The sequence below is a fragment of the Mesocricetus auratus genome, unplaced genomic scaffold (genome assembly GCF_017639785.1).
Source record: "Mesocricetus auratus isolate SY011 unplaced genomic scaffold, BCM_Maur_2.0 Super-Scaffold_100003, whole genome shotgun sequence".
Lineage (NCBI taxonomy): Eukaryota > Metazoa > Chordata > Mammalia > Rodentia > Cricetidae > Mesocricetus > Mesocricetus auratus.
The window spans coordinates 45,579,470-45,600,588 of NW_024429188.1; the positions used below are offsets into that span (position 1 = coordinate 45,579,470).

The window sequence follows — 21,119 nt, forward strand, 5'->3', positions numbered from 1 at the left end:
TTGGAGAAGCACGGACTCAGACAAAAACTTCAAACTCTACCCCATGACGAGGTCAGGGTCCTGGATTTGAGCACCAGTCTGCACCATGACCTCAGGAGTTCATAACAGCCCTAAGGAGGGGTGTGCCTGCCTCAAGTCTCTTTCTTTCCACTCCTATGCAGCCCTTAGAGGTTTGAGGTGGGGTCCTGTGCCACATATATTATACCCTAAAAGAGTGCTGGCTTCCTTGAGGCCGCAAAGCACTGGGGTGTCTAAGTCAGAGTCTGTTTGACCTTGCCAAGTGAAAGACCTTTGATATGTCATTTTGCTGTGGCCATAAAACTTTTAAGCTCTGGGCTATGTATGGGCCTGACTCCTCAGAACTGCTGTCATTGTGGGCATCTGTGGGGGGCTCTTTTCCATCCAAATGCTGCTACTATCAGGGAATATCCAAAAATCAGAGGAGCCCAGGGCTGCTGCCACGGGTCCAAGAGACTGTAAGGGGCTTGCAGTTGTTACAGCGATGAAGCCTCAGGACTGGATCTCCATGGCCCGAGTGTTAGTAGACGGAGAAGAGCATGTTGCTCTCCTTAAGACAGATGGGAGTTTTGTAGTTTATGATATTCCATTTGGCTCTTAGGTCGTAGAAGTTTCTCCAACTTACAAGTTTGATCCTGCCCAAGTTAATGTCACTTCAAATGGAAAAATACAGATCAAGAAATGTGAATTACATTAAAAACAACAGAAATGGTCAGACTACCCAGTTCTCTCCAAATGAAATCTTCAGGGCCACCTTTTTAACTTTTTTGAGACAGGGTTTCTCTGTGTATAGCCCTGGATGTCCCAGAACTCACTCTGTAGACCCAGCTGGCCTTGACTCTCAGAAATCTGCCTGCCTCTGCCTCCCAAGTGCTGGGATTAGAGGTCCCAACCTCATACTTTAATGGGGCTGAATCACAGGGCTGGACAGACTCTCTGATGAACGCAATAGTTATGATGATGGTTCTTCCCTTAGTGATATTTGTGCTTCTGCCAAAAAGTGGTCAACACAAGTGACCCTGACGTGAGACAGGAGATAGAGCAGTGAATGTATATGTTCCACTCCAACATGAATTGCCCGATTGTGAGTTCATGACAAGACTCTTTAAAAACTGGCAAATCCCGCAGCAGCAGCAGTAAAACAGGCAAAAGTGGGGCAGAAACAAGACACCACCGTGTGGAATGCAAGTCTTGATGCAAAATGGTGTGAAGCAACTATGGTAAACTAAGTCATCCCTAAGGTTGATCTTAATGCAACTACTGTCTCTATTAACTTCCTAACATGCTTCATACTTGGTACACAAGAAAACCGAACTTTTATCCTTTATCTCTATGAGGTCAATACATTGAAAATGACATTAATAAATTACATGAAGTACTACAATACACTGTGTATATTAAAAGAACTCTCAATCAAGAAAACAGAATAAACTTTCTAAGTTCCAAGGACAGATCTAAAGAAAGTAGTCATACAACTTAGATTTCTGAGCAAGGTAGGTATGGGCATTTTACAAGCACCAGAGTGGGCATTTTACAAGCACCAGAGTGTGCTTAGGCAAGTCAATGAGAGCTATGACATTTGTAGAGAGAATCTGATGAAATGGTCAGTCAGTGTAGCCTATTCCTGAGATAGATGCTTGTGAAATGGCACACCGGTGCACAAGCTTTGGAATCCTGTAGGGTTTGCATTCGCCCAGGGGTTCTATTAGCCGGAATACAAAAGTTCTGGTACCTGTCAGCTCATCTTCATTAGAGTGCTAATAGGGACCTCTGAATCATGCTTTCTCACACAGCTGGTTCCCTGAGTAATCAAGTGGGAGTTCTTTGACCTGTATCATAACCAACCACAGTCAAAACAGACTAGGGTCCCCATCAAGTCATTGTCCTTCTGCCTCTATTTATCAATGCATGTCTCGGACTTTTCCTCATCAGTATTGCATGGGAGCTTGGAAGGGAAGCAGGTGGGCAGAAAATCAGTTAGCCTCTGGCTTCTGGGAGCTTTGGGCTAGCAGGTACCATCAGCAGGGATGGGCTTCCAGAACACAGTGTGCCTTATCTGACAATGAGACAAATGAGAAGGATAGGGAAGGCTCCTAGAGGACCAAACAATCCAGCAGCATTCTCTATGTGGCCCCTGATGTTCTCAGCTGGTTGCCAGATTGCCAGAGTAGAGAGAACCCCAGGCAGGCCCTGATGCATCAGAAGAGCAGAAGGTGGTGAGAGAGGCTGGGAACTCAGGCTGCAGTTACACATCAACACCCCTCCTTTTGTGGCTTGAGACCTTTGCCTCTAGTCATGGGCCAAGTAACCCAGCTAGGTGTGGTACAGCTGTTTAGCCAGCCTGCCTCATACCTGAGTGTGTGCTTCTAATTCTTCCAGAGATTCTTACAATTCCTGAGCACCTGTACCTCCCATAGGGCTCGTGACCACTGAGCCTGAGAACTTTCCAGAAATGCAAGTTCTCAGATGGTGCTAGGCTGCTGGTTCTCACGTTCTTTTCAGTGCCCTCTGATCTGTGAGTCCTGGAGGTTAATGATGATGACACAAGTCTCCATTCAAGTGACTCCAAAGCAGGTGGCTGAACTCCCTCTCAGGCCCATGCACAACCTCTGAGAGCCAGAGGTAGGAATTGGGAATCTCAAAACTGTTATACAGTTATATCTATGTGGCTTACTTACCTAACTCAGAGTCTCAACGCTCTCATCTATAGATGGAGAGGACAAAACCACAGGCATAGGTCATTGTAGTCAGATGCTTGCCCAGCACCCACCAGTGTTCTGTCTCTTGCTGTTGATTTGTCTTGCTGATAGTACCTCACATCTTCCTCAGTTACACAGCTTAGGTTGTTTGAATGGGTGCCTGTTCAGCATGTCCTACTGTCACCCCAAACTGTATCACCCCTTCATTCACCCACCCTTCAGGGACCCTCCTTTGGTGACCTTTCTTGATAGCCATTTCACCGCGGTCATCCATTCCCTTCTAGGAAAACTGCACAAGTCTTCAAGTAAAATTCCTAGAGGATTCTGGAAGGTGGCCTGGGAGAACAAGTGCGGGGCCAAGAACCAGGTTGCTGCAGAGTTGATTTCCCCCCAGGGGGACAGAGCTTATGCCCTTCCAGACTCTCATGCCCAGGTGGGAACATGGGTGCAGAGCCAGATAGCCACAGGTTTGAGGGTCTAGGGGAATCGAGACATCCACTTACTGACATGAAATCTACCTATTAGTAAATGGGTCAATTAATTAGATAAGAGATGTAAGTTCAGGATAGCAGACTAGTCAGTCACACAAGCATGTTTGCACAGAGGCGCGCAAGACCACCAGGTTGCATTATTAGTCACTGGACCACTGTTGCAAAATGGTGTGGCCATGCTCTAGAGCAGTGGTTCTCAACCTTGCAAATGCTGCGTGTGACACTTTCATAGTTTCTCATGTTGTGATGAGGCCCACCACAAAATTATTTCTGTTGCTACTTCAAGACTCTAATTTTGCTGCTGTTATGAATTGCAATGCAGACATCTGACATGAAGGCTATCTGATATGAAAGCCCTATGAAAGGGTCACTCGACTCCCAAAGGGGACATGAACACTGCTCCACAGTCAGGGCTAGACACCCAATCCCTTTTGGGCCCAGGACCTGCCTGGTGTCACCAACAACTCAGAGTTGACCATAGTTCACAGCACTACATATGCTGGCATTGACCCCTGAGCACGGATGAGCACAAGCTGCTGTGCACACACTCACTGTGGGAAGTGGTCTAGGTGGGTGGCACAGACACGACACAGACACTGTTGGGAAGTCACCGGCTCAAAAGGGAGGAAAAGCTTCCTGGGCTGTGCTTGCAGCTGCCCCTAGTGATAGAAGCAGCTGAGCAGCTACCTGGACTAAGCAAGCCAGTGAGGACTGGTCCTCTGGGTGGAGGGGAAGCTGAAGCCTGGAGCCAGCTAGGCCTCGGTATAGTCCACAAGAGGGCAGTGGTACTCCATGGGGAATGTGGGCCCCAGGAGCCAGGAAGCTGCTAGAAGTAAAACCCACACTCAGAACTGCCTCCCAGGCTTTTCAGGGGCCTCTGGTTTCTAGGCCTTTCCCTTCCCAAGGCTATCTCAACTTTGTCCTTCTGCTGCCCACTCAGTTCTCCCCAGGCCCCTGAAATAAGGAGGCCCCTCTCCCGGGCGCCAGTGACTGGTGCAACAAATATTTACTGAGTGTTTAATATGTGACAGCCCCTGTTGTTACCAACAGACATAGAGCAGGGACCAACGTCAGTAAGAACCCCTGCACTTGTTGAACAAGCATTTTGCATGAGGAACACATACAGGAAGTCACCAAAACAGGGAGTGTGTTTGAAAGTGACCAGTTCTTTGGCAAACAGTAAAGCATGAAAGAGGCAGGCAGCAGGGACTGCATTGTGCTTCCACTGATTTATCCATCCATCCACCATCCACCCATCATCCACCCATCATCCATCCATCCATCATCCATCCAGTCACCCATCCACCCATAATCCATCCATCATCCATCCATCCATCCATCATCCATCCACCTATCCATCCATCTATCTACCTGTGCTGGCTAGTTTTATGTCCACTTGACACAAACTAGAGTCATCTGAAAGGAGGGAACCTTATTTGAGAAAATTCTTTCATAATATTCAGCTGTATGGCATTTTCTTAATTAATGAGTTAATGGGGAGGGTCCAGCACATTGTGGGTTGTGTCATCTCTGGATGGTGGTCCTGAGGTGTATAAGAAAGCAGGCGAAGCAAGCCACACTGAACAAGCTAGTAAACAGTGCCCCTCTATGGCCACTGCATCAGCTTCTGTCTCCTGGTTCCTGACCAGTTTGAGTTCCTGTCCCGACTTCCTTCTTTGACAAGCAGTGATATAGACGTGTAGACTAAAGAAATCCTTTCCCTTTCCTCCCAACTTGCTTTTTGGTCATGGTGTTTCAGCACAGGAATAGCAACCCTAACTAAGACACCATCCATTCAATCATCATCCATCCATTCATCCACACACACACACACTCATTCACCCACCCATCCATCCATCCATCCATCCATCAATCCATCCATCCATCTGCCTGTGTGTCCATCCACACACACATCCACCCATCCAACCACCCATTCAGCTGTTCATTTACCCACCCATACATTTACTCAACCACTCGGTAATCCAACTATCCATCGACCTACCCATCCACTTGTCTGTCCATCTAATCATCCACCCTTCCACACATCCATCTACCCACTTGTCCATGCAGCCTTCTACCTACTATTCCACCCATCAATCCATTCATTCACTTATCCATCCTTTCACAGACACTACTACCCAAGCTTAGCTTCTTTCTAGTCAGCTTTTCTTAACTTAAAATTTCCAGTCTATATTTTGCCTCTTAGCTTTTACCTTTCTCTATTATATATTTCTGTTTTCCCTTCTTACTCTGTGACTGGCTGTGTGGCTGTGTGGCTGTGTGGCTGTGTGGCTGTGTGGCTGTGTGGCTGTGTGGCTGTGTGGCTGTGTAGCTGTGTGGGTGGCCCCTGGTGTCCTCTTCTTCTGATTTTTCCATCTCCTCACTCTTCTCATTTTCTCATCCTATTTATTCTCTGTCTGGCAGCCCTGCCTATCCCTCTCCTGCCTAGCTGTTGGCTATTCAGCTATTAGACCAATCAGGTGTTTTAGGCAGGCACGGTAACACAGCATCACAGAGTTAAACGAATGCAACATAAAAGAATGCAACACATCTTTGAATCATTAAACAAATATTCCACAGCATAAACACATGTAACACATCTTTAACTTATATTCCACAACATATATGAGATTGTGTTTGGCCTCTGTCACTGAGCTTACTGTTTTTTTGTGCTTCACCCACGTGATAGCATGTATTTATTTATGTATTGATTTATTCCTACCTTTTGCCTCTTTTGTGAATAATGCCACTACGAACATTTGTGACCTGCTATTTGAGTGTCTGCTTTAAGTTTTTAGCCTAGAAGTAAAATTCTGGGTTTAAACACAAATAATCTGTGTTTAGCAGTTCAAGAAACTATCAAGGTGTTTTCTGCAGTGATTGCACCACTTTGAATTCTCACCAGGAGTATGTAAATCTCCTATTTCTCCACATTATCCATTTTTATAGTCATCAGAGTGAGTATAAAGTTGTATCTCCTTATGCTTTTTTGTGTCTCCTTAATGATTAATTATATTGAGCATCTTTTCACGTATTTGTTAGCTATTTGTATATTTTCTTTTAAGAAATGTCTATTCACATCATTTGTGTAGATTTGAACTGAGTTGTTTGATGTAAAATTTTTTCCTTTGTTCTTATCAATGTCTTTATCAGATATATAAATCATAGATATTTTTCCAATTTGTAGGTTGTTACCTTATACTGTGTTTTAAAGCACAAGAATGTAAAAGTATAATGAACTCAAATTTATATTTTTCCTTTGGTTGTTCATGATTTCTAGTTTTAAATGTAACTTTTTAAAATCAGGGCAGGTGTGGTGGTACATACCTCTAATCCCAGTACTTTAGAGACTGAGACAGGGAGGACAGTTTTTCTAGGTCAACCAGAGCTTTAAACTGGTCAGCTTTCTGAGACAGAAGTTCCCATCTCAGAAGAAAAGAAAAATTACTTACCAAATCTGAAATCATGAAACTTTACTGTTGTTTGCTGCTAATGATTACGGCTCTGATATTTACATTTTCGAGCTCAGTTTTGTTAGGTCCAGTTTCCAAACTCCAAAAGACAGTCTAAATATCCAGAAATGGGTTCAACCTGGACTATTGAGAATTTCTGATGGAACTTGTGAAGTCTGTTCTCCTCTACCAAAAGGAATCATTTCCCTTATCACAACGACAAATATTGCCTATTAGCATACCAAAGTGATGCCTACCTCCAGGTTCCCTCAGTATCGCAAGTACTTGTTACACATTTCAAAGTCCATCTTAGCCCGTCTCATCTCCTCCCTTAACTCCTTCCAGCTCACAAGCTTCTCTCCCTTCATCTACTCATTCTCCTTATAACCCCGCTATTCTCTCTCCCAGATCTCTCCCTACATCCCTGCTTCTCTTACTGTACTTTCTCTATTCTATATCCCGTATAGTTCTCCCCTCTCTCACAATAGCTCTGCCCAGGTCAGTCTGCTGGCCATGTTCAGTCTGCTTCTTTCTCTCTCTACTCTGGATACTTATAGATGCCTCTGGCTAGTCCTTTCCTTATATCTACAATAAAAACCTTCACACAAAGTGGTCTATACAACAGAGGGGTTGTGCCATCTGTTCACATAATTTTAAGTTCATTTTTTTAAATCCGGAGTGAGGTAGTGATTCTATTTCTTTCTCTGCCTGTGGTCATTGTCTTCCTGAAACATTTGCTGAAGAAACACCTGTGATTTATTAACTCATCGAGCCTGGTTGGTTTTTGCATGTGGTGCTCCTGTTCTAGCTGTGTGACAGATAAAGCTTGCCACCTGTTTGAGTCTCCGTTGCCTCATCTGGAGAGTGAAGTTGCCAACAGTGAAGTTGCCACTGGGATTGATGGGAAGATTATGTGGGGCTAGAGAAACCCAGAAATTGTCTCCTCCATCTTTTTTGTTAATCATAAGCACATCATTTCATTTCTTGTTTCTTACAAAATCAAGGACAAACTCAAGGAGCCACTAGCATGATTATCTCTTGTATTCATTCTGACTGTGACTCCCTCCCTCCTGGAGGTAAGGGAGTAATTAGATGTACAGGCTACATGCTTTCCCCTTCTTAAGAGCTAGAGGGATTTTCAGCAGTGAAAAATAGTTGTATCCTCACAGAAACAACCCTTTAAGGTTGATCTGATGCTTCACTTAGACTTACTGTGCCTGACTGTAGCTAAGGTGCTTTTCAGAGTACATGGTGGAACTCTGCAGGGCTAACCGTACTGTCAATTATCTTCCCAGTTCATGCACCACTGAACCTTTTACAACTTGAAGGTTTTACAGTGAAATGCTCAGCAGATAAAGGCACTTTCCACAAACCTGAGTTGGATCCCCTGAATGCAGTAAAAATGAAAGAGTGAAAGGAAAGCATTGACTCCACAAAGTTGGCCTCTGACCTCTATATGCCTCCAATAATACCATACACACAAAATGATAATTAAAATGTATTTTTGAAAAAAGTAGACTTGATGGCTCTGATTGTTGGTGCTATATGGATGTGTGTATTAAGGAAGGAAGGAAGGAAGGAAGGAAGGAAGGAAGGAAGGAAGGAAGGAAGGATTCTAAGCCAGCTGCCAGAGTTAGTTACCCCAACATATAACTGGTTATATGTGTTTATTGTGAGTTATTCATAGTATCCAAGATATCAAATCAACCAAGATGCATGTGTGTGTGAAGGGCAAGTTTTATTTAGCTCTAGAGAACAGAATTGTGTCACTTTACCGGTAAAATGGATGGGATTAGAGATCATAATATAAACAAAATACTCCAGACTTGGAAAGACAGATATCTCATGTTTTCTTTTATATGCAGAATCTAGGCCATAAAAAGAGAAGTAAAAATACAATGGATACTATTTGGGAGGAGGAAGAAAATTAGTGGGAAGGGAGTGGGGACAGTATGAGGGGGCGGTATGACCAGAGTTCACGTATAAAAATGTCACAATGAATTCCACAAGTTTGTGCAATTAGTACAGGCTAAAAAAAAACCTGGTGGTTCTACAAGAGAGAGATGCTGTAAACAAGCCCATGGTACTAGCAAGTGGGAAATAAGACTGGAGATCAGTTGACTCTAAGACTCATGCAGGCTTCCCTTCAACACTGCCTTCTGTGCGAGCCCTTCCCACTGGTGCCCTCTCCTCCGCATTAGAGGCAACCTCTATGTCTGAGAATTTAGGGGAGTGACTCTTATCCATGTCTGAACACTGGAATCACTTGGAACTTTTCCTTCCTTCCTCCCTCCCTTCCTTCTTTTCTTCCTTCTTCCCTCCATCCTTTCCTTTCTTCCTTCCTCTATTCATTGTGTTTGTAATCCAAGTCCTCAATATGCAGCTCAAGCTGGCCTTGAATGCAAGAGCCTCCCATTTCAACTTCTCCAATGATGGATGAGTCCTTTTTAATATAGATGTCTGAGTGTCGCCCCCAGAAACTGAGGTCATTGGACACATGGAGTTTTCAGAGCTCCCAGGGTGATTCTGATATGGTGCCAGGCTTGAAGACCACTGATCCAGTGTTTCCCTGACATTACTGATGGTTGCAATTACCTGTGCTCTGCCTCGTGCTCACCAGCTCACTAGCCTGGACAGCTGTATATTTGCTAAGCATCCGGAGGGATGTTGAGATCAAAGGCTCTTCTCATATGCATCTTCTGTCAGCTTCATCATAACCTGGGAGGAAACAGGTCAGAGCTTAGCAGTTCCATTTGTCAACTGGAGCTCTGGAAGTCTAGCAATTTATCCACAGATATCCAGTGAGTACAAGAGCCGGGACCAGAATCCAAAGCTACTGACTCTGACACATCACATGTGTCCTTAACTAGTCTTCACTGTGCCAGTCTGGGCATTGAAGGACAAAGTTTGATTTTTTCCCCTCAGTCTTTCAAGCCGCATCTCATAGACATGCTGACCTTCAAGGAAACCCTGGGTCTTTCATACTCCTTGATCCTCAGAGCCTCAAATTCCTCACCTGTTACGACACACGAATGGCCTATTGGCAGACATGGGCAGGGAGTACTTCCTTTCTTCCCCCTTGTTCTTCTTCGTCATTTCCTTTCTCCATTTTCTCCCTCCTCTTCCTTTTTCTTTGTTTGTTCCCATCTCGTCTCCACACTATTTAAGTAGACTTAACATACAACAGTTGAGGTTGAAAATGAGAAAGGTCTAATTACACAAAGATGATTTTTCAGACAGCTTTGGGAAACTTGAATGACAAAATATTCCATTTTGTTTAAAAGTACACACCATAAGGATATCTCTACTGCTTAAAATATCAACATAATCAAAACATTACAGTCTACCCCACATATCCAACAAAACACATGACCATACACAGTGGAAATAAAAAGTCATAATGGTTACTGTCAGCATATGTTCTGCTTTGCAAAGCCTCTCTAATAACTTAGTATATTATTTGTTTTTTTTCTTGTTTATTGGTTTATCATCTGTCTCCCTGCACAAGACCACAAGACATTGGGGAAGAAACTTTATCTTACACTTAACAGGAATTCACTCCTTTGTTGGGGTGCCCTTATCAGGCTGCATCAGGTGTCAGGTGTTTGATTTGGGAAAGTACTGAAGCAATCACACTCCGGAACTTTAGCATCTGTGTGCGCTTCCTGGTTCTATTGCTCTGTAGCTGAAGAGTTGAGCAAATTTACTCAGCTTTCTGTGTCTCAGTCCCTCCATATCTAAACTGGACATAACCCTAGACACTAACACACCGCAATCCAGAGCAAGGAACTGACCTCTGCTACCTCCATTATATAGGACCCGGGGCTTATATGGCCTGGGACTTGTGTCTACAGATCATCCTCCACTCCTCACACCTGCCACAGAGAAGGTCACTAGAGGCCATGAAAGGGACATGGAACAAGCTCTTCTCAGGTCCTCAGGAAGGCTTGGAGCCCTGTCAATACTTTTTTTTCTGTTTTATGACCTTCAGGAAATAAATCCCAGTTGAGTTCAGTGGCCTAAATGGAGGTTACTTGTTTCAGCAGCCTTGAGAAATAAGTATAATACCCCCCATCTTCCCACAGTCTTTGTTTCCCTTGGACAGAACTTAGAATCAGTAAGGCTCTAAGGATCAGGTATGGGGCTCCTATCATCCCTGTTCAATGGACCAATTTCCCTCTCCAAGTTGCAAAGGTCAGAAGGACTATGCCATCTGGGACTGATGAGCATTGTGGTGCATCTAAAATACCCATTCCTATCATTTTCTAGCCCAGCCACTCTGGGAGCTTCTGGTGGCCACTCTGCTCCATGCATACCAACATATTGAGCTCCTGGCTTTAAAAGCACAGTCACTTATTTGCTTCTGGGCACTTGGCCTGCGGACTGAAAAATCTATCCCTATTCTCTCTTCCCCAGGTGGGCTCCTCCATTCTCACTCCAGAAGCTGTCTGCAGTGACACATCTGAGCTGTGAGGTTTCAGATACTTGGTCAAGTGTTATTCTAGCGTGTGGAGGACAGCAGTTTTGGATGAGACTAATATGCATTAGTAAACTGAGCAGCACACACTACCCTCATCCAATCTGGAGGAAGCCTGGATAGCCACCAGGCTCCTGGGACAAAGAGAGTGCTTCCAGCTGGATTGTGGAGCTGAGCCTTCTACAGCCTTTGAATGTGAACAGAAATACAAGTTTCTCTTTGGTCTTCAGTTTGCTGGCTTTTAGCTGGTGGCTCACACTGCTGGCTCTCCCAGGTCTTAATCCTTTGTACCAGGATCAGAGTTTACATGACCTATGCTTCCAAATGGCAACTACAGAACTTGAGTCGTCTCAGCCTCTGTAATCACACAAGCCAATTCCTTCTACAAATGCCCTTCTTCCTATCTGTTTGTCCTATTTGTTCTGTTATTCTGAAGCTCCTGATGCATATGTCAAGCCACACACTTCCTCCAAGGCCTAAGACCTTTGCTGCTTTGGCAGTTTCAGGGTGTAGAATGAGGGGGTCAGATTCTGATCTGATCACTGCCTTGCTCTGCTACTTCTGGCTGCAGGATATAAGTCTACAGAGATAAGATCAACAACGCCTGACCTCTTATCTCGCTGGACTGTTGCAGTCAGCCATGTGACAATGGTGCACTCAGGGCAAATACACACTTCCCCCTCTCTACCTCCACCTTTTCATCAAAAGGCAAAAATCTTCCTCCCCCTCCTATTTTTTCTTTTTGTTTCCTAGCAGAGCAAAATCCTTGAAGCTAGAGGAGGTCTGGAACACTGACATCCAGGCTTTCCACCTGTCTTAGCAGGTGGCTGTGGGCTGGGGTTTCTTGTCCTCAGGGTCTCAGGTTCCTGTGATTACAATAAGGAGAGTGGCCCAGCAGAATTGGAACACAGAATCAAATAATCGTCTCCCAAGGACTTGGGTCCAGATGTCTTCAAGCTCCAACTCCCAGGAGTGGTTCAACTTTGAGTTTGTCAGGTGGTTTTGACCCTCTTATTCACATCAAGTCTGCCTAGCACCCTCACCCCTTCAGAGAACAGATTTGCTCAGCTATGAATGCACCTGGTAGTTCAGCTGTTTGACTCACAAGTCTGTGTATGGAAAATATTTTTAGACAGCTTACTTACCTTTTGCAAGACTGCTATTATCTTCTAATTGCCAAGATTTCTTTCATGGATGTTTCTGAATAAAGAGAGATTATTTGTTTAACAGTCAGCAAGGTTTGTGGGTCCCCCTCATCTTCTTGCCCTTTCAGCCTGAGTGTTTTCTTCTGCCTTTTGTCAAATACCAAATTTTATGATGTCTTCAACAACAGGGTCCAATCATCTAGTTCTATTGGGCAACTAAGAGGAATAACATTACAAGACAAACTATTGTTGGGGGGGGGTGCCCCTGGGATCTCCATGACCAACAACTCATGAGGAAGTAGCATAGTGTTAATCATGCCAGATCACCCAGCTCTTACTTTCAAGCTTCCCTTCTCATCTAGGTGCCTCCACAGAGCTCATTTTCAATTCTCTGTTTACTTAACCCTACCATCTGTCCTCAAGGCCCCACAAGAGGAGCCCGACTTAATTTGTACTGGAGATGAGGGTGGCAGTGAGGAATACTTCCCAGATGTGCAATTGATCACATGGACACGTTGGTTAAGACATCAGGATGAATTTGCTGACAGTGAGAATTGCAAAAGACAAATAGAGAGGGTCGATCTGCCCGAGGACGGGGGAGGTATCCTCCCTCCCTCCTTTCTTTTTGTGGGAGCTCATTTATCAGAGGTGCGGCAAATGCCTTCAAATATGGCCCACTGGTAATCATCAGTAGGGGCAGGAAGGAGGCCTGGGAACCACCCTCTGACTTCTACATCTGTGCTGTTCCGTGGCCTGGGAGAGCTATGCTTCTCACACTCTGGATGCAACACTGGGGACGTAGCCATGACTGCTCTATCCAGTGCCCCAGAACTGCCCCTCAGGTTTCAGACCATAAGGCAGGTCTGTGAGTACCTGGGCCCTGCATGGTTTGTGGGCTGAGGCAGATGGCTGAAGAGAAGGAGCTACCAACATCTCTGAAGAGAAGAAACTGAGATGGTCAGTGGTCAATCAAGAGTTGGAAAGTACCATCAACAAAGAATCAGGGGCAGTGCTACATTCCCCCGAGAAGGAGAGAAGGTTCAAGTTGGACCAGTACTATGCTTCTGTGTGTATTGAGATGCAGAGAAGGGAGAGACAGAGTGTACCCTACTAGACTCATTTCCCCAGCTGCAAGGCAGCTTGGCCTGTGGGTCCTGGGTACCTGGAAAGGAGAGGGGCTGTGGAAAGGTCTTGAGCTCAGGCAGGAACAAGTACCCTCCCCACACATCTGGCCAGCCTATTGTTAATAAGAGAATGCCAAACCCAGCCCCAAGCCCTGCATTCCTATCTAGAAGGCAGGTTTGGATCATTACCTCATTGATGTCTGTGGACTGCTGTCCTCTTGTCTCCTTCTGCTCTTGTTCCAGCAGCCAACATCCTTCAGAGTTGAGCTCAGAGCCAAGACTCCTACCCCAAAGGCTACCTCTTTCCCATATAGGACAAGTATCCAAGGAGAGACAGTCCCGGGGGCCTGCAACAGGTATGCAGAGCAGAGCCACGAGGCCTATTACCTTGCCACATAAGTGCCCTTTTGCTTCTATTCATGACGCTGATGACACTTGTGATTCAGCTCCGGATGAGGGTCACAGAGTGATGAGTAGCTGGGTACCCAAGATGCAGCACTCGCTCTCCTTGCTGCATTTGGGTTCTGGGCATAATGGGCCCCAGCACCATTTAGGTAAGCACCTCTTCCTGCCTCGTGTGATGAGCTCCGCCCCTGCCCTCACCTCATGACTCCCGTGCCCTCCTCTCAGCTGGACTCCAGCAGTGGCTGACTCTTCATTCGCACAAGGCAAGGCCATTCCACCAGTCAACCAGATGCTAAAGGGCTGTAGACCTATATGTCCGTGTGGGAACATGCTTGTCTCAGTGCCCGGGGTTTTCCTGTGCTGCTGTGTGGACACATGTTGGTGTGGTTTGCATATCCTTGCATGGCCATCTGTAGTACATTGTGACACCAAGAACACTTTGGGGACCATTCTGCCAACACTGAACACTCACAAGATGGCCTTATTTTTATTGTCAGATGATGTGCTCTTCTGGCAGCCCCAAACAGGCCTGCTGATTCCCAAATCCCTCCATTAAGGCCTATCAGTGCTAAGGTCATCAACAGAGTGAGGTTAAGTGGCAAGATGGAAATGTCCTTTTCAAATAGTGCTGGATAATAATGCTCGTTTTGAAGCTGAAACTTTAATGGTTTAATTTTAGGCCTTATAAAAATCTCTTTGTGTGAAAGCCATCTCATCAAAGCCGTCAGAACACAATGTTCCTTGTGTCTAAATGGATGCATCAAAGCAGTCAGGTCAAAATGCCATGTGCTCTCTCTCTCTCTCTCTCTCTCTCTCTCTCTCTCTCTCTCTCTCTCTCTGTGTGTGTGTGTGTGTGTGTGTATGTGCGCGCTACTTCATGTGCTTGCTTCCAAGCACATGAGGGAGCCATCACTCCCTTTTATGAGCATTTGGAACAGCTCAGATCTCTGCTGTGTGCCTGTGAGATTTTGTTCAGCATACACCATGTATGTACGTGGAGAGACATATCTGTCAGCCTTGCCTATAGAAATAAGTCTGGCAGAGAGGTGTCACCCTAGAACTTGACTCTCCACTTCATTGTGGCAAGGAAATGAGGCTAATGCACTGGAGCAAAAGTCACTATTTGCCTTTCATTCTAGTCCAGGCACCTTTCCCGTCTCATCATCTCAGTGCTGTCTTGCAACCAGCCAGTCTTCCCAGCAAATTCCCTCTAATGGGAAGTCATCAAAAGCTTCATAAAAGAGAAGGCTTGAAGCCCCATTTAGGAGGAAATCGATTGTAGGCTGTGGGTTTCATGGGACCCCATCCTTTTAAGGTTTCAGATTGGAACAAGGCCAGAAATGCAGCCCCCCCCAGCCCCGCACAGTTGTCTCATGTAGCCTGGAAGAGATCGAGTGAGGAGAATGGAATGGGACCAAGCCCAGGGTGGGACTTGGTGGACTAAGGAGACTCAGCACTAGGATACTGGCATGGTATATTGGCAGGACCTGTTTCAAGGATAAGACAGGCCCTAACTCCACTGCTGTGGGTAGGACTTTTGCTTCTCTTGCTCCTGTACACTGACAGTCATCTCTCCTGATTCTCCTGTGACTCTTCTTCCCCTTCTTTGTCTCCACCCCATATTGGTCCAGAGAGAGCCTTCTGAAACACTAGCCCATGGATATCACCCCCTATCTAAAACCCTTTGCTAGGTACCTGGGACAAAATTTCCTATGTGATCTGAGATGCTCACTATGATCTAAAGACAACATGACAAATATATTAGGGAGACTCTTGAACCCCGCCGGTCCCCTAAAGTAAATAAAACATTTTGATCGCAGAACAAACCAACATCTTAGCTGTGTTAAGGTGTCCTGGGCTCACCAAGAAGAGGCGTCTAAGGCAAGCCTGTTGCCCCACTTGTTTGATACCAGTCTTCTTTTCAATCCATCTTTCCATGAGAACACAGCATCCAGAATGCAGCGTGAAAGCCAGCATCTGCAAGGCTCTCCAGCCCATCACATTCATCCATATTGCCTGCAACTCGAATCCCTTCCTAGCCTCTCCCTATTGCCTCACTAAGGATTGGCAGGACTCTAAGGCTGTGCTTCTTCTAAGAAACCCACACACTACCCACCTTCCACTGTCCAGGTAGGACTAAAGTATGTTCACCTTGTGCCTTGCACTTATCTCTGACTTGTAAATCACTTTTGTGGTTTAAACTTTCCATACTTGTTTGATGGACTTAACATAAAGCACTGTCTATTACATGATACTCAAGGCTCCCACACCACAGCAAGGAAGCACAACAGGACAGGATACTCATTGAGGAATACTCACTATACAACTCAGGAGGATGACTCCCAGGAAGGTGGCCCATATTTGGGCCTTGAGTAGCATGTGGAGTAATCAGGCCATTTCTTTGAGCTATTGTCAGTACCTCTTTGGGGACAAACTGGGAAGGAAAGGCCTTGGGACTCACCCATTTCCGCATGAGTCAGAGGCATGTCCTGGCTCTTGGTGATGCATGTCTCATTTCTGGGTATGTTTCCTTCTCTGTAGCTATGTTTTCTTGTCAGACTATCTTTGTTGTCATCCACCAAATATTGAGATGAAGGCTTCTTATTAATTATTAAAGCTTGGCCTTAGCTTAGGCAAATCCCACTGACTCATAGCTCAAACTAACCTGCTTTTATTAATCTACATTCTGCCATGTTGTTCGAGTACCTCTATTCTGTACCATGTATCAAACCTCTACAGTTTCTCCATGGCATCTCCCTGACATGAACAACAACAACTTGCAAACAAACACCCCTAAATAATTTTAAACATTTATAATCCACCAAATGGTCAAAACCCACTCACCCCACCTCTTGGGACTGTGGGTGTCATGTTCTCTAGACCACTTCCTGTTGTTTGAGGGTGAATGCATCCTTAGGTAACCCTAAGAAAATCGGGACGATGCTCAAGTCCTGAGAGAGCTAGTTGTATCATTTGTTGTTCAGTCTTTGTGTGATGGGAAAGTGCGGAACTTATCTGAAGTCCTGGCTGGAGTAGTCTGTGCGGCTGGACCATTTCAACTAACAGCTTTGAAGTTGTTCTGGATGCAGAATTTTGAGGAAACTGCATCAGAGGCATTCTGAGAGGCTGGATCATCTGGGTTACCTGTTTCCATTTGGCCACTTTTTTTCTGAAAACACACAAAATTTTAAAGGTAACATACATATTTACATTAACACAAGTATGGAATGTGCAATATGCAAAAATAAAGGTGATTCTCTGGCCAGGCGGTGGTGCTGCCCGCCTTTAATCTCAGCACTCAGGAGGCAAAGGCAGGTGTAACTCAGTGAGTTCGAGACCAGCCTGGTTTACAAGAGCTAGTTCCAGGAGAGCCTCCAAAGCCACCCTGTCTCAAACAAAACAAAACAAACAACAACAACAACAAAAAGATGATTCTCTGTTCTATATTTGCGCAGGTGAAAGACATCTATCAACTTTATAAATCTGTTTGAACTGTGTAACCAAACTGTCATGAGAACTCTGTAGCCAACAAGATTTATCATGCCTCATCCAGTCTCAAAGCTGTTCCCACATAGAGGGGTCAGCATATACACCACCTGTCTTGTAGATTTTCTTGACTTTTCCCCTCATGTTTGTAGCCAAGATCCTCAGGAGGTCTCTCCTGATCAAATCTGATCTTTATTAACTTTGAAGGAATCCATAGCTTTTCATTTCTGGTGGAAACAAAAGTACAACCTCTCTGCCAACACAACACATTACCTGACTTCCATTCTGAAGCCAAGATATCCCTAAAGTATATAGAATGGTTTTATTCAGCAGTTCCTTCCACAATCCAATGACTCTCAGCAGCTGCCATTCACTCATCAGCATTTAAAGAATTCCAAGTTAATGAAGCACCATACAGGATCCAGACAACCTGTGTATTTCCCATCTTTACATGGCTTTTTACCCTTATAATACTTTACTCTTTCTTTAAAGACTTTGTTTTGTTTGGTTTGATTTTTCGAGACAGGGTTTCTCTGTGGCTTTGGAGGCTGACCTGGAACTAGCTCTTGTAGACCAGGCTGCATTCGAACGCATAGAAATCCTCCTGTCTCTGCCTCCCCAGTGCTGGGATTAAAGGTGTATGCCACCACTGCCTGGCTAAAGACTTTATTTTGTTATTCTTAAATTATTTTTTTATGACTGTCTATACCCATTTTCTTTTATTCAGCATCTAAACACATGTTAAACATAGTACATCTGTTCAGAGGTTTTTCTCAGTCTGTCCCTAACTTTCTGCTCACCTGCATCCAAATCTGAAACTGCTAGGCTACGACGTCAGGGCTCCACTTAGCAGCATATGGCTTTGGCAGCTGGCTCCACCCCCTTGGTTCTGTGAGAGCCTAGCCTCATGTTGGTGGGTCCCATCCCCTGAACATCATTTACTCACCCCAGCTCTGGGAATTTCTTGTGTTTGCCGGTGGCAGGCATTTGTACCCAGTGCAGGCTGCTCAAGTGCTCAGCTGCACAGCGGGGCCTCTTAAAAGAGCAGTGCCTCTGTGGCCAAGCCTATCTGAGAGACCACTGTCACCAAGAAGCTGCTTGCTCAGGCCTAATGTGAATATACACAGACGTTGGGTAGCATATGAAGTAGTACTTTCACATCGGGACCACCGGCCTGCAAATAATGACATGGTGACTTATCATTAATTATGAAAGCTTAGGCTTGTTCCTAACTACTTCTTATAACTTAAATTAGCCCATATTTTTAAATCTGAATTCTTCTGCCTGGCTTGTTACCTCATCTCTATACGACTCATCCTGCTTTCTATGCGTCTGGCTGGCAACTCCTTTCTTCCCAGAGCCCTCTCTACCCACAAGTTCCACCTATACTTTCCTGCCTAGCTATTGGCCTTTCAGTTTTTTTTTTATTATACCAATCACAGCAACACATCATCACTCAGTGTACAAATATCCCACAACACTTCTGTTTGGCTTTGACATTCAAAGTTATAAAATAGAGAAGTTGCAGAAGCTACATAAGATGAGGATTTGGTTGGGTTTTCTTGGGGGAAGAGGCCAGGCAGTCATCACAGAACCTAGCATGCAACAAGTACTTAATAAGTAAGCATTGGGCAAATGAACTTGAAGTAAAGGATATGAGCATGAAGGTTGGATCATGACTCCAAAGACTTCAGTAGTTCTAGAGAACGGCTCCTTGAACCTGCCACACATCCTGGATTTCCACTCTTACAGGTTTACTTTTGAAATACAAACATTTTTCAAGTGGGAAAACTCAGCATTTGGTCCCTTTATGTGTTCTGACCAACTTCCTGCCATGTTTGGTCATTGAACAAATACTGATACTCCTGATGCCCCAGGCACTGTGTCCATGGGGTACAGTACTTTTCTGTTAGACTTCTAGCCCCTTGTTGGAGATCTGCCCAGGTGGCAGAGTTTCCAGCCAGCTAGGCAGAAGAATGCATTCAGCATTTAGTCACTGAGTATGTGCCACACGTCAGCCACTGTGCTTTAGGGGCTGAAGGAACAGCAAAGAGCAAACTTGCCAGAAACCCCTGTCCTCCTGGGACTTTGGCTATAGTTGGGGAGAGAAATAATAAACATAAATATGCAAATTAAGCAGTACATCGGATGGTGGTAAAGTATGGAAATACCAGTGACAATCATTGGGTCAGGCAAGGGAATGCATGCTGCATTCACAAAAGGCAGTCTACACTGGAGTATTAGTAAGAATCTCTAAGTAGGGGAGGAAGCAAGCATTGCACCTATCAGGGGAACTGAGGTGGGAATGATGTTGTCATGCTCATGAGTGGCGAAGGGGCCACGATTGTCAAAGCAGATGGCACGAGAGGTAGGGAGTGACGTACTTGTAGTCAGAGATGGGGCAGTGAAGCTGCCAGTTCCTTGTAAACAGTGATAGGTACTTGAGTGAAATCAGAAGCTGAGCAGAGACGAAATCTAGATGTTCCTAGAGTCCATGTTCCCTAATGGATTAGAGTGGAAGAGCAAGGCCAGCTAATGGGCTTCTGGAGTCATCCACGTGAAGTGGATAAGGCATGCTGAGGCTCCGAGTGTGCTTTGAGTACAGAAGGTTTGACCTGGATGACTTCCAGGTTTTCCCTGAGCATCTGGAAGAGTGGAGTTTTCACTCAATGCTGGTCTCAGTAGGCAATCACACCCAAACTGCAGGACACAGTGAAGCCTGAAAAGCTCATTAACTCCCTACCTACTGAGTGCAGGCTCACTGCCAGGCCGACTTTGAGAAGCACACACGTGAGCCACATTTCTGACAGGCCCTGGTAGAAAGCAGAGAGGGCCGATGGTGCCAGGCACCACTTTGCAGCCCTTCGTTTTCTTTAGACACGAGAGCTCAGCACCTTTGTCTGACTGCTCACAGCTTCCTTTAGACATCTCCTTCTCACCCACTACTCACACAGCTTCCAGAAGCTAGTGGTTTGAGGATAGGGATGGGGAATGCTGGGATTTCCCAGCATTTTAGATAATGAGGGTTTCATATGAAGACTATCAAAAAAACCGACAGCCAATGAAAGAAGGAACACCCAGCTCAGAGCGTAGCTGACATTTGAAGGGGCCATGGTGCTTCCTTAGGAAAACTCCCAAGCCTGCTGGTTACTGGCTATTACCTCTGGATAGAGGATATTCAGCTCCCACTTAAAAATGGCACAGGGTGCAAGAATCTGTGATACCCAGGGATCACTGGCCAGACACAGAGGGACATCTATCATATCCCTCTGTGTCTGACCTTCCTTAAGAAAGATGACTAAGGCTTCAGTCCCAACTCTTGGTTTAAAGAACAAAACTGAGGTATGTGTCTAGCAAGTGAAGGAGCTGCACAAAACACTCTCATATCTGCTGTACAAGCAACTCTGACCACTGGTGCCCTCTTTTGGAGGTGTTATGGTAAGGAGGCAATGGGAATGTTTACAGCAATTGGAACCTTTAAGAAAAGCTCATATTTTGTGCTACAACTCACCAGAGGAATAGGTCTGTGCCTTTTATTGCAACTAAGAATTTTGCTAGTATTTCTCCCCTTTTAATTAATTGTCTTTAATTGTATGTGTATGTGTATTCATATGTAATATATGTGTGTCTGTGTATGTGTGTACTATGGATGTACGTATACACATGCACATGTGTGTATGTGGACACCAGAGGTTGGCATTTGGTGTTTTCCTCTATGGCCCCCACCTTAGTTTTTGAGACAGAGCCTTTCACTGAATCTGGAAACTACCTATTGGCTACACTGGTTGCCAAGTGAGTTCTGGACACCCTCCTTATCCATAC

At 45.1% G+C, this 21,119-nt stretch overlaps 1 long non-coding RNA gene across 1 annotated transcript; it reads right to left on the reverse strand.

Moving 5' to 3' along the window:
• Positions 1 to 9,085: 9,085 nt before the first annotated feature.
• Positions 9,086 to 12,380, reverse strand: LOC121139834. Its single transcript, XR_005876686.1, has 3 exons — positions 12,283 to 12,380; positions 9,677 to 9,832; positions 9,086 to 9,378 (listed from the first exon to the last, which is right to left on the reverse strand). It is a non-coding gene; the product is annotated as an uncharacterized LOC121139834 (long non-coding RNA).
• Positions 12,381 to 21,119: the final 8,739 nt, after the last annotated feature.